We start from the raw sequence: 15,132 nt of genomic DNA on the forward strand, positions 1-15,132 counted from the left end.
GTTTAAAACACGATTTCTCGACCAGAATATGCTTTTTCAAAAAAAGCCATGTTCCCATGGCGAGAGACTCATTTTCTGCGAGAAAATGCATTAAAAGGAGGGATTTCCTCAGAAACACTGTAAATACATATTGTACTTGTCTGAAAACGCACAGAACCTTGAAATAGAAGGTTTCTCACCAAAAAACACATTGGTGAAACCCCTATCTTAAGGCTCTGAGTGTTTGCACACATGTACAACAGGCATGTTTAAACTATAACGTTTTTGGTGAAATCATGTTTCTCTCGAGGAGAAAACGCGTTTAAAGTCATAAAAAGATTTCACTGTGTTTTGGCATTGGTCTAAGCTACGAACAACCTAAACAATGATCAGAACTGGAGAAATTACACTTTGACATTGTGTGATATCATGCAACTCTTAAGGACGTGTTGCAGACTTGTTGAATAGATTCATTTTTGTTGTTTTGTTTGTTTTTGATGAAATGGTGCTTTTCTTGTCGAGAAAAGGCGTTTAACGCGATAAAAAGGTTTAGTGCGTTATGAATACGGGCTAGCTTACCAAAAGTAAAAATGTGAACTAAATAAGGCCGGGACTCGTTTTTATTGTTTAAAACACGATTTCTCGACCAGAATATGCTTTTTCAAAAAAAGCCATGTTCCCATGGCGAGAGACTCATTTTCTGCGAGAAAATGCATTAAAAGGAGGGATTTCCTCAGAAACACTGTAAATACATATTGTACTTGTCTGAAAACGCACAGAACCTTGAAATAGAAGGTTTCTCACCAAAAAACACATTGGTGAAACCCCTATCTTAAGGCTCTGAGTGTTTGCACACATGTACAACAGGCATGTTTAAACTATAACGTTTTTAGTGAAATCATGTTTCTCTCGAGGAGAAAACGCGTTTAAAGCCATAAAAAGATTTCACTGTGTTTTGGCATTAGACTAAGCTACCAACAACCTAAACAATGATCAGAACTGGAGAAATTACACTTTGACATTGTGTGATATCATGCAACTCTTAAGGACGTGTTGCAGACTTGTTGAATAGATTCATTTTTGTTGTTTTGTTTGTTTTTGATGAAATGGTGCTTTTCTTGTCGAGAAAAGGCGTTTAACGCGATAAAAAGGTTTAGTGCGTTATGAATACGGGCTAGCTTACCAAAAGTAAAAATGTGAACTAAATAAGGCCGGGACTCGTTTTTATTGTTTAAAACACGATTTCTCGACCAGAATATGCTTTTTCAAAAAAAGCCATGTTCCCATGGCGAGAGACTCATTTTCTGCGAGAAAATGCATTAAAAGGAGGGATTTCCTCAGAAACACTGTAAATACATATTGTACTTGTCTGAAAACGCACAGAACCTTGAAATAGAAGGTTTCTCACCAAAAAACACATTGGTGAAACCCCTATCTTAAGGCTCTGAGTGTTTGCACACATGTACAACAGGCATGTTTAAACTATAACGTTTTTGGTGAAATCATGTTTCTCTCGAGGAGAAAACGCGTTTAAAGTCATAAAAAGATTTCACTGTGTTTTGGCATTGGTCTAAGCTACGAACAACCTAAACAATGATCAGAACTGGAGAAATTACACTTTGACATTGTGTGATATCATGCAACTCTTAAGGACGTGTTGCAGACTTGTTGAATAGATTCATTTTTGTTGTTTTGTTTGTTTTTGATGAAATGGTGCTTTTCTTGTCGAGAAAAGGCGTTTAACGCGATAAAAAGGTTTAGTGCGTTATGAATACGGGCTAGCTTACCAAAAGTAAAAATGTGAACTAAATAAGGCCGGGACTCGTTTTTATTGTTTAAAACACGATTTCTCGACCAGAATATGCTTTTTCAAAAAAAGCCATGTTCCCATGGCGAGAGACTCATTTTCTGCGAGAAAATGCATTAAAAGGAGGGATTTCCTCAGAAACACTGTAAATACATATTGTACTTGTCTGAAAACGCACAGAACCTTGAAATAGAAGGTTTCTCACCAAAAAACACATTGGTGAAACCCCTATCTTAAGGCTCTGAGTGTTTGCACACATGTACAACAGGCATGTTTAAACTATAACGTTTTTAGTGAAATCATGTTTCTCTCGAGGAGAAAACGCGTTTAAAGCCATAAAAAGATTTCACTGTGTTTTGGCATTAGACTAAGCTACCAACAACCTAAACAATGATCAGAACTGGAGAAATTACACTTTGACATTGTGTGATATCATGCAACTCTTAAGGACGTGTTGCAGACTTGTTGAATAGATTCATTTTTGTTGTTTTGTTTGTTTTTGATGAAATGGTGCTTTTCTTGTCGAGAAAAGGCGTTTAACGCGATAAAAAGGTTTAGTGCGTTATGAATACGGGCTAGCTTACCAAAAGTAAAAATGTGAACTAAATAAGGCCGGGACTCGTTTTTATTGTTTAAAACACGATTTCTCGACCAGAATATGCTTTTTCAAAAAAAGCCATGTTCCCATGGCGAGAGACTCATTTTCTGCGAGAAAATGCATTAAAAGGAGGGATTTCCTCAGAAACACTGTAAATACATATTGTACTTGTCTGAAAACGCACAGAACCTTGAAATAGAAGGTTTCTCACCAAAAAACACATTGGTGAAACCCCTATCTTAAGGCTCTGAGTGTTTGCACACATGTACAACAGGCATGTTTAAACTATAACGTTTTTGGTGAAATCATGTTTCTCTCGAGGAGAAAACGCGTTTAAAGTCATAAAAAGATTTCACTGTGTTTTGGCATTGGTCTAAGCTACCAACAACCTAAACAATGATCAGAACTGGAGAAATTACACTTTGACATTGTGTGATATCATGCAACTCTTAAGGACGTGTTGCAGACTTGTTGAATAGATTCATTTTTGTTGTTTTGTTTGTTTTTGATGAAATGGTGCTTTTCTTGTCGAGAAAAGGCGTTTAACGCGATAAAAAGGTTTAGTGCGTTATGAATACGGGCTAGCTTACCAAAAGTAAAAATGTGAACTAAATAAGGCCGGGACTCGTTTTTATTGTTTAAAACACGATTTCTCGACCAGAATATGCTTTTTCAAAAAAAGCCATGTTCCCATGGCGAGAGACTCATTTTCTGCGAGAAAATGCATTAAAAGGAGGGATTTCCTCAGAAACACTGTAAATACATATTGTACTTGTCTGAAAACGCACAGAACCTTGAAATAGAAGGTTTCTCACCAAAAAACACATTGGTGAAACCCCTATCTTAAGGCTCTGAGTGTTTGCACACATGTACAACAGGCATGTTTAAACTATAACGTTTTTAGTGAAATCATGTTTCTCTCGAGGAGAAAACGCGTTTAAAGCCATAAAAAGATTTCACTGTGTTTTGGCATTAGACTAAGCTACCAACAACCTAAACAATGATCAGAACTGGAGAAATTACACTTTGACATTGTGTGATATCATGCAACTCTTAAGGACGTGTTGCAGACTTGTTGAATAGATTCATTTTTGTTGTTTTGTTTGTTTTTGATGAAATGGTGCTTTTCTTGTCGAGAAAAGGCGTTTAACGCGATAAAAAGGTTTAGTGCGTTATGAATACGGGCTAGCTTACCAAAAGTAAAAATGTGAACTAAATAAGGCCGGGACTCGTTTTTATTGTTTAAAACACGATTTCTCGACCAGAATATGCTTTTTCAAAAAAAGCCATGTTCCCATGGCGAGAGACTCATTTTCTGCGAGAAAATGCATTAAAAGGAGGGATTTCCTCAGAAACACTGTAAATACATATTGTACTTGTCTGAAAACGCACAGAACCTTGAAATAGAAGGTTTCTCACCAAAAAACACATTGGTGAAACCCCTATCTTAAGGCTCTGAGTGTTTGCACACATGTACAACAGGCATGTTTAAACTATAACGTTTTTAGTGAAATCATGTTTCTCTCGAGGAGAAAACGCGTTTAAAGCCATAAAAAGATTTCACTGTGTTTTGGCATTAGACTAAGCTACCAACAACCTAAACAATGATCAGAACTGGAGAAATTACACTTTGACATTGTGTGATATCATGCAACTCTTAAGGACGTGTTGCAGACTTGTTGAATAGATTCATTTTTGTTGTTTTGTTTGTTTTTGATGAAATGGTGCTTTTCTTGTCGAGAAAAGGCGTTTAACGCGATAAAAAGGTTTAGTGCGTTATGAATACGGGCTAGCTTACCAAAAGTAAAAATGTGAACTAAATAAGGCCGGGACTCGTTTTTATTGTTTAAAACACGATTTCTCGACCAGAATATGCTTTTTCAAAAAAAGCCATGTTCCCATGGCGAGAGACTCATTTTCTGCGAGAAAATGCATTAAAAGGAGGGATTTCCTCAGAAACACTGTAAATACATATTGTACTTGTCTGAAAACGCACAGAACCTTGAAATAGAAGGTTTCTCACCAAAAAACACATTGGTGAAACCCCTATCTTAAGGCTCTGAGTGTTTGCACACATGTACAACAGGCATGGTTAAACTATAACGTTTTTGGTGAAATCATGTTTCTCTCGAGGAGAAAACGCGTTTAAAGTCATAAAAAGATTTCACTGTGTTTTGGCATTGGTCTAAGCTACCAACAACCTAAACAATGATCAGAACTGGAGAAATTACACTTTGACATTGTGTGATATCATGCAACTCTTAAGGACGTGTTGCAGACTTGTTGAATAGATTCATTTTTGTTGTTTTGTTTGTTTTTGATGAAATGGTGCTTTTCTTGTCGAGAAAAGGCGTTTAACGCGATAAAAAGGTTTAGTGCGTTATGAATACGGGCTAGCTTACCAAAAGTAAAAATGTGAACTAAATAAGGCCGGGACTAGTTTTTATTGTTTAAAACACGATTTCTCGACCAGAATATGCTTTTTCAAAAAAAGCCATGTTCCCATGGCGAGAGACTCATTTTCTGCGAGAAAATGCATTAAAAGGAGGGATTTCCTCAGAAACACTATAAATACATATTGTACTTGTCTGAAAACGCACAGAACCTTGAAATAGAAGGTTTCTCACCAAAAAACACATTGGTGAAACCCCTATCTTAAGGCTCTGAGTGTTTGCACACATGTACAACAGGCATGTTTAAACTATAACGTTTTTAGTGAAATCATGTTTCTCTCGAGGAGAAAACGCGTTTAAAGCCATAAAAAGATTTCACTGTGTTTTGGCATTGGACCAAGCTACCAACAACCTAAACAATAATCAGAACTGGAGAAATTACACATTGACATTGTGTGAAATCATGCAACTCTTAAGGACGTGTTGCAGACTTGTTGAATAGATTCATTTTTCTTGTTTTGTTTGTTTTTGATGAAATGGTGCTTTTCTTGTCGAGAAAAGGCGTTTAACGCGATAAAAAGGTTTAGTGCGTTATGAATACGGGCTAGCTCACCAAAAGTAAAAATGTGAACTAAATAAGGCCGGGACTCGTTTTTATTGTTTAAAACACGATTTCTCGACCAGAATATGCTTTTTCAAAAAAAGCCATGTTCCCATGGCGAGAGACTCATTTTCTGCTAGAAAATGCATTAAAAGGAGGGATTTCCTCAGAAACACTATAATTACATATTGTACTTGTCTGAAAACGCACAGAACCTTGAAATAGAAGGTTTCTCACCAAAAAACACATTGGTGAAACCCCTATCTTAAGGCTCTGAGTGTTTGCACACATGTAAAACAGGCATGGTTAAACTATAACGTTTTTAGTGAAATCATGTTTCTCTCGAGGACAAAACGCGTTTAAAGCCATAAAAAGATCTCACTGTGTTTTGGCATTGGTCTAAGCTACCAACAACCTAAACAATGATCAGAACTGGAGAAATTACACTTTGACATTGTGTGATATCATGCAACTCTTAAGGACGTGTTGCAGACTTGTTGAATAGATTCATTTTTGTTGTTTTGTTTGTTTTTGATGAAATGGTGCTTTTCTTGTCGAGAAAAGGCGTTTAACGCGATAAAAAGGTTTAGTGCGTTATGAATACGGGCTAGCTTACCAAAAGTAAAAATGTGAACTAAATAAGGCCGGGACTCGTTTTTATTGTTTAAAACACGATTTCTCGACCAGAATATGCTTTTTCAAAAAAAGCCATGTTCCCATGGCGAGAGACTCATTTTCTGCAAGAAAATGCATTAAAAGGAGGGATTTCCTCAGAAACACTATAAATACATATTGTACTTGTCTGAAAACGCACAGAACCTTGAAATAGAAGGTTTCTCACCAAAAAACACATTGGTGAAAGCCCTATCTTAAGGCTCTGAGTGTTTGCACACATGTACAACAGGCATGTTTAAACTATAACGTTTTTAGTGAAATCATGTTTCTCTCGAGGAGAAAACGCGTTTAAAGCCATAAAAAGATTTCACTGTGTTTTGGCATTGGTCTAAGCTACCAACAACCTAAACAATGATCAGAACTGGAGAAATTACACTTTGACATTGTGTGATATCATGCAACTCTTAAGGACGTGTTGCAGACTTGTTGAATAGATTCATTTTTGTTGTTTTGTTTGTTTTTGATGAAATGGTGCTTTTCTTGTCGAGAAAAGGCGTTTAACGCGATAAAAAGGTTTAGTGCGTTATGAATACGGGCTAGCTTACCAAAAGTAAAAATGTGAACTAAATAAGGCCGGGACTCGTTTTTATTGTTTAAAACACGATTTCTCGACCAGAATATGCTTTTTCAAAAAAAGCCATGTTCCCATGGCGAGAGACTCATTTTCTGCAAGAAAATGCATTAAAAGGAGGGATTTCCTCAGAAACACTATAAATACATATTGTACTTGTCTGAAAACGCACAGAACCTTGAAATAGAAGGTTTCTCACCAAAAAACACATTGGTGAAAGCCCTATCTTAAGGCTCTGAGTGTTTGCACACATGTACAACAGGCATGTTTAAACTATAACGTTTTTAGTGAAATCATTTTTCTCTCGAGGAGAAAACGCGTTTAAAGCCATAAAAAGATTTCACTGTGTTTTGGCATTGGACTAAGCTACCAACAACCTAAACAATGATCAGAACTGGAGAAATTACACTTTGACATTGTGTGATATCATGCAACTCTTAAGGACGTGTTGCAGACTTGTTGAATAGATTCATTTTTGTTGTTTTGTTTGTTTTTGATGAAATGGTGCTTTTCTTGTCGAGAAAAGGCGTTTAACGCGATAAAAAGGTTTAGTGCGTTATGAATACGGGCTAGCTTACCAAAAGTAAAAATGTGAACTAAATAAGGCCGGGACTCGTTTTTATTGTTTAAAACACGATTTCTCGACCAGAATATGCTTTTTCAAAAAAAGCCATGTTCCCATGGCGAGAGACTCATTTTCTGCGAGAAAATGCATTAAAAGGAGGGATTTCCTCAGAAACACTATAAATACATATTATACTTGTCTGAAAACGCACAGAACCTTGAAATAGAAGGTTTCTCACCAAAAAACACATTGGTGAAACCCCTATCTTAAGGCTCTGAGTGTTTGCACACATGTACAACAGGCATGTTTAAACTATAACGTTTTTAGTGAAATCATTTTTCTCTCGAGGAGAAAACGCGTTTAAAGCCATAAAAAGATTTCACTGTGTTTTGGCATTGGACCAAGCTACCAACAACCTAAACAATGATCAGCACTGCAGAAATTACACATTGACATTGTGTGAAATCATGCAACTCTTAAGGACGTGTTGCAGACTTGTTGAATAGATTCATTTTTGTTGTTTTGTTTGTTTTTGATGAAATGGTGCTTTTCTTGTCGAGAAAAGGCGTTTAACGCGATAAAAAGGTTTAGTGCGTTATGAATACGGGCTAGCTTACCAAAAGTAAAAATGAGAATTAAATAAGGCCGGGAGTCGTTCTCATTGTTTAAAACACGATTTCTCGACCAGAATATGCTTTTTCAAAAAAAGCCATGTTCCCATGGCGAGAGACTCATTTTCTGCGAGAAAATGCATTAAAAGGAGGGATTTCCTCAGAAACACTATAAATACATATTGTACTTGTCTGAAAACGCACAGAACCTTGGAATAGAAGGTTTCTCACCAAAAAACACATTGGTGAAACCCCTATCTTAAGGCTCTGAGTGTTTGCACACATGTACAACAGGCATGTTTAAACTATAACGTTTTTAGTGAAATCATGTTTCTCTCGAGGAGAAAACGCGTTTAAAGCCATAAAAAGATTTCACTGTGTTTTGGCATTGGACCAAGCTACCAACAACCTAAACAATGATCAGAACTGGAGAAATTACACATTGACATTGTGTGATATCATGCAACTCTTAAGGACGTGTTGCAGACTTGTTGAATAGATTCATTTTTCTTGTTTTGTTTGTTTTCGATTAAATGGTGCTTTTCTTGTCGAGAAAAGGCGTTTAACGCGATAAAATAGTTTAGTGCGTTATGAATACGGGCTAGCTTACCAAAAGTAAAAATGTGAACTAAATAAGGCCGGGACTCGTTTTTATTGTTTAAAACACGATTTCTCGACCAGAATATGCTTTTTCAAAAAAAGCCATGTTCCCATGGCGAGAGACTCATTTTCTGCGAGAAAATGCATTAAAAGGAGGGATTTCCTCAGAAACACTATAAATACATATTGTACTTGTCTGAAAACGCACAGAACCTTGAAATAGAAGGTTTCTCACCAAAAAATACACATTGGTGAAACCCCTATCTTAAGGCTCTGAGTGTTTGCACACATGTACAACAGGCATGTTTAAACTATAACGTTTTTAGTGAAATCATGTTTCTCTCGAGGAGAAAACGCGTTTAAAGCCATAAAAAGATTTCACTGTGTTTTGGCATTGGACCAAGCTACCAACAACCTAAACAATGATCAGAACTGGAGAAATTACACATTGACATTGTGTGAAATCATGCAACTCTTAAGGACGTGTTGCAGACTTGTTGAATAGTTTCATTTTTCTTGTTTTGTTTGTTTTTGATGAAATTGTGCTTTTCTTGTCGAGAAAAGGCGTTTAACGCGATAAAAAGGTTTAGTGCGTTATGAATACGGGCTAGCTTACCAAAAGTAAAAATGTGAACTAAATAAGGCCGGGAGTCGTTCTCATTGTTTAAAACACGATTTCTCGACCAGAATATGCTTTTTCAAAAAAGCCATGTTCCCATGGCGAGACTCATTTTCTGCGAGAAAATGCATTAAAAGGAGGGATTTCCTCAGAAACACTATAAATATATATTGTACTTGTCTGAAAACGCACAGAACCTTGAAATAGAAGGTTTCTCACCAAAAAACACATTGGTGAAACCCCTATCTTAAGGCTCTGAGTGTTTGCACACATGTACAACAGGCATGTTTAAACTATAACGTTTTTAGTGAAATCATTTTTCTCTCGAGGAGAAAACGCGTTTAAAGCCATAAAAAGATTTCACTGTGTTTTGGCATTGGACCAAGCTACCAACAACCTAAACAATGATCAGAACTGGAGAAATTACACATTGACATTGTGTGAAATCATGCAACTCTTAAGGACGTGTTGCAGACTTGTTGAATAGTTTCATTTTTCTTGTTTTGTTTGTTTTTGATGAAATGGTGCTTTTCTTGTCGAGAAAAGGCGTTTAACGCGATAAAAAGGTTTAGTGCGTTATGAATACGGGCTAGCTTACCAAAAGTAAAAATGTGAACTAAATAAGGCCGGGACTCGTTTTTATTGTTTAAAACACGATTTCTCGACCAGAATATGCTTTTTCAAAAAAAGCCATGTTCCCATGGCGAGAGACTCATTTTCTGCGAGAAAATGCATTAAAAGGAGGGATTTCCTCAGAAACACTGTAAATACATATTGTACTTGTCTGAAAACGCACAGAACCTTGAAATAGAAGGTTTCTCACCAAAAAACACATTGGTGAAACCCCTATCTTAAGGCTCTGAGTGTTTGCACACATGTACAACAGGCATGTTTAAACTATAACGTTTTTGGTGAAATCATGTTTCTCTCGAGGAGAAAACGCGTTTAAAGCCATAAAAAGATTTCACTGTGTTTTGGCATTAGACTAAGCTACCAACAACCTAAACAATGATCAGAACTGGAGAAATTACACTTTGACATTGTGTGATATCATGCAACTCTTAAGGACGTGTTGCAGACTTGTTCAATAGATTCATTTTTGTTGTTTTGTTTGTTTTTGATGAAATGGTGCTTTTCTTGTCGAGAAAAGGCGTTTAACGCGATAAAAAGGTTTAGTGCGTTATGAATACGGGCTAGCTTACCAAAAGTAAAAATGTGAACTAAATAAGGCCGGGACTCGTTTTTATTGTTTAAAACACGATTTCTCGACCAGAATATGCTTTTTCAAAAAAAGCCATGTTCCCATGGCGAGAGACTCATTTTCTGCGAGAAAATGCATTAAAAGGAGGGATTTCCTCAGAAACACTGTAAATACATATTGTACTTGTCTGAAAACGCACAGAACCTTGAAATAGAAGGTTTCTCACCAAAAAACACATTGGTGAAACCCCTATCTTAAGGCTCTGAGTGTTTGCACACATGTACAACAGGCATGTTTAAACTATAACGTTTTTGGTGAAATCATGTTTCTCTCGAGGAGAAAACGCGTTTAAAGTCATAAAAAGATTTCACTGTGTTTTGGCATTGGTCTAAGCTACCAACAACCTAAACAATGATCAGAACTGGAGAAATTACACTTTGACATTGTGTGATATCATGCAACTCTTAAGGACGTGTTGCAGACTTGTTGAATAGATTCATTTTTGTTGTTTTGTTTGTTTTTGATGAAATGGTGCTTTTCTTGTCGAGAAAAGGCGTTTAACGCGATAAAATAGTTTAGTGCGTTATGAATACGGGCTAGCTTACCAAAAGTAAAAATGTGAACTAAATAAGGCCGGTGTAATATTTGCTAGTAATATTTGATTTGCTAATGTCCCTTACGGCTTTCCGTAGCGCCACAACAAAGTCACGTGATGTACGTAACAACGTCAGTCGGAATCCGGTCGGTGAATAAACACCCAGCACGAGAGAAGTCGTCCTTGCTTTATTAATGTTATAAGTTAACATAGCCAGAGGGCACAGATCATTACATGGTGTCAGAGTAGCGGAGTTTAAATACCCAATATGGATTCGTACGGCGTTCCAGCTCCACGGATGGACTGGGAATCGGCGAACTTACCTGAAGCATGGAGACGATTTCGACAAACAACGGAGCTAATGTTCACGGGCCCCCTGCGCGGGAAGAACGAAGAGGAGAAATGCAGCTACCTCCTGCTCTGGATAGGGGAAAAAGGGCGCGATGTGCACAACACTTGGACACTCAGCGGAGAACAAGCCAAGAAGCTAGAAACGTACTACGATAAGTACACTGAGTACATCACCCCCAAAGCAAACCCGATTTATGCCAGATATAAATTTCATGAAAAGATGCAGGGAGAGAGTGAATCCTTCGAACGATTTGTAACTGAGCTAAAGCTCCTAGTCAAAGACTGTGGCTACCCAAATGCCGACGAGATGGTCAGGGACCGCATCGTGTTTGCCACCAACTCACCCAGAGTGAGAGAAAAGCTACTTAGCCAGGGAGCTGAGCTAACGCTAGAAAAAGCCATAGATGTAGCCCGCTCACACGAGCTAGCAAAGCAACAGCTAACGTTTATGGGCCAGGGCAGCACACATGAAACGGTGCACGCAATAGGCAGAAAGACTTACAAACCGAACGCACCCAAAGCAGCTAACGCTAACTTCAGACAAAGGGACGTTAGCACCGCCGCCAGGGCGTGTAGCTATTGTGGAGGGCTACACGGCGCTAAAGCCACTTGCCCAGCTAAGGGTAAACAATGCATTAAATGCAAGAAGCTCAATCATTTTGCTAAAGTATGCAAGTCTAGCTCCCAGGGACAGACAAAGTACTACCGCGGCACAGTACATGCCGTCGGAGAGAACCCAGAAGAGTGCACCACTGACAGAGAACAGGAAGAACTGTACTTCGACAACATTACAGTGGAGAGCACCGCTGTGGGAGAACAGACAGAGCTGTACATAGACTGCATCTCAATAGAGAACAACGGAAAAAGCAACGAGCAGGCTTACGTAGAGGTTGGAATTGGCACACCTCCACAGAAGGTAAAGTTTAAACTAGACACTGGGGCACAGGCCAATACTATTCCCACCAACCTGTTCCAGGCGCTGTTCAAAAATGTGACACTGAAACCAGCAATACACAGACTCACTGAATATGGAGGAGGCGCGCTGAGCGTGAAAGGCACATGCAAACTCAAATGTAAGTACAGAGACAATGCAATGATGCTGGACTTTTACGTCATTGACACAAACGCCCCACCAGTCATGGCAATGAAAACATGCCGTGACCTAAACTTGGTAAAAATAGTGATGGCTGTGAGCGAGGAAAACAATGTCACATCACAGAGCATAATGGATGAGTATGCAGATGTTTTCCAGGGAATAGGAGAGTTCCCAGGCGAGTGCACCTTCCGCGTCACACCAGATGCAACGCCGGTCGTCTGCCCGCCACGCAGAATCCCCATCGCCCTACGCAGCAAACTGAGGGACGAGCTTGACAGCATGGAGAAAGGCGGCATAATCTGTAAGGTAACAGAACCCACAGAATGGGTGAACGCACTCGTCATTGTTGAGAAGCCAAAGACAGGCAAACTTAGAGTGTGTTTAGACCCCAGAGCTCTTAACAAAGTGATACAACGACCTCACTACCCCCTCCCCACGCTGGAGGACGCCACCACAAAGCTTGCTGGAGCTGAGTACTTTAGCGTGTTAGACGCGCGGTCAGGCTATTGGGCCATCAAACTGAGCACTGAATCCTCAATGTTGACGACATTTAACACAGTGTTTGGCAGGTATCGTTTCCTCAGACTGCCATTCGGAATCGTGTCCGCTCAAGACGAGTTCCAGAGACGCGTGGATGAAACATATGAAGGATTGGACGGTGTGACGGCCATAGTGGACGATATACTAGTGTTCGGCAAGACTAAAGAGGAACATGACCAGCGTCTCAGAGCGATGCTGAAGCGCACAAGGGAGCGAGGGGTGAGGCTCAACCCCGACAAGTGTCACATATGCGTGTCCGAGGTAAGCTACTTCGGCCACACGCTCTCACACGAAGGCATCAAACCAGACCCACACAAGGTGAAGGCGGTCAAGGACATGCAACCCCCACAGAACAAAGCAGAGCTGGAGACAGTCCTCGGCATGATCAACTACCTCGCCAGATTTGCTCCACACCTCTCACAGATAAACTCACCCCTCAGACAGCTTCTGAAACAGGACAGTGAGTTTGTGTGGGATGCAGTCCACGACAAGGCGTTCCAAGAGATGAAGAATCTCATTACACAGCACCCAGGTCCAGTACTCTCATATTTCGACCCGCAGAAAGAGCTGCGACTCCAAGTGGATGCATCCAAAAGTGGCCTTGGGGCTGTCATGCTCCAAGATGGCAAACCAATTGCCTATGCGTCCAAGTCACTCAACAGCACTGAAGAAAACTACGCACAGATAGAGAAGGAGCTCTACGCTGTGGTCTTCGGCTGCAAGAGGTTCCACGAGTACATGTATGGACGAAAAGTGATTGTGGAGTCAGACCACAAGCCTCTGGAGGCAATACTAAAAAAGCCACTGGCAGCAGCACCACCCCGGCTGCAACGGATGATCCTGGCGCTCCAAAAATACGACATCCAAATCATCCACCGCCCCGGTAAGGACATACCGGTGGCCGACACACTGTCACGCAAGTCAATAGAACACCACGACAGTGACCTACAGGAAGGGATGGAGGCCCAAGTGCACACAGTCCTCAGCAACATCCCTGTGAGCGACACAAGACTCACAGAAATCAAGCAGGAAACAGCGCAAGATCCACAGCTCACCGCACTCAGACGAGCCACACTCACTGGCTGGCCAGACACAAAGAAAAAGTGCCCGCCCAGCATCCAGGAATACTGGAACCACAGAGCAGAAATCTCAGAAATGGACGGTATCCTGTTCAAAGGTGAGAGAATCATTGTCCCCCAAAAGCTTCGCAAGGACATGATACAGCGCATCCATGCCAGCCACCTTGGCGTGGAAAAAAGCAAATGCCGAGCAAGAGACTTACTGTTCTGGCCTGGCATGGGGAAACAGATCGAGGATGCGGTAGCAGACTGCAGCATATGCCAAGAACGGCGCAGCGCAAATGCAAAGGAACCAATGATGTCACACGCCATACCCGAGCGGCCGTGGCAAGTGATAGGCACAGACCTATTCACATGGAACTCACAGGACTTCATAGTCACTGTGGACTACTACTCCAGATTCTTCGAGCTAGAAAGACTTTACAGCTGCACCTCATCTGCCGTCATCATGAAGCTGAAAGCAGCAATGGCTCGACACGGAATCCCCGAGACTATCATCAGCGACAACGGTCCGTGCTACAGCTCTGGTGAGTTCCGCAACTTCTCACAGACATGGGGTTTCTCACACACCACCACAAGCCCCCACTACCCACAGAGCAACGGCCTCTCCGAGAATACTGTCCAGACGGCCAAACGCATCCTGGACAAAGCCAAAGCTGAGAACAAAGACCCCTACATGAGCTTACTGGAGTATCGCAACACACCGGTGGACAACCTGAAATCACCGGCACAGCTACTGATGAGTCGGAGGCTGCGGTCCATTCTCCCATCAACAGCAAAACACCTGCAGCCACAGATCGCCAGTCAGGAGGATGTTCACAAAAGGAGAGAGGTATGTCAACAGCGCCAGCAGGCATACTACAACCGAACAGCCAAACCTCTGCCCCACCTGCCCGCAGGCACACCAATCCGCTTCCGGCAGGAGGATGGATCCTGGAGACCTGCAACTGTGGAAAGACCAGCGAACACAGACAGGAGCTACCACATCCAAACCAAAGAAGGTCAGATCTACCGACGCAACCGTCAACACCTGCGACAAAGCAGAGTGAACACTCACACTACACACACACACACTTCACAGCAGACTGTTACCAGCGCTAACAACAACACACAAGCCCATCAGCAAGAGCATGCTGAACCTCCAGACACGAACAATCAGCGACAACCAGACACACAGCCCGGTTACACCACGAGGTCAGGTCGCACGGTCAAACCAAGACAAATCCTTGACTTATGAATGTAAAAAAAAAG

Source organism: Lampris incognitus, chromosome 9 (genome assembly GCF_029633865.1).
Source record: "Lampris incognitus isolate fLamInc1 chromosome 9, fLamInc1.hap2, whole genome shotgun sequence".
NCBI classification, from domain to species: Eukaryota; Metazoa; Chordata; class Actinopteri; order Lampriformes; family Lampridae; genus Lampris; species Lampris incognitus.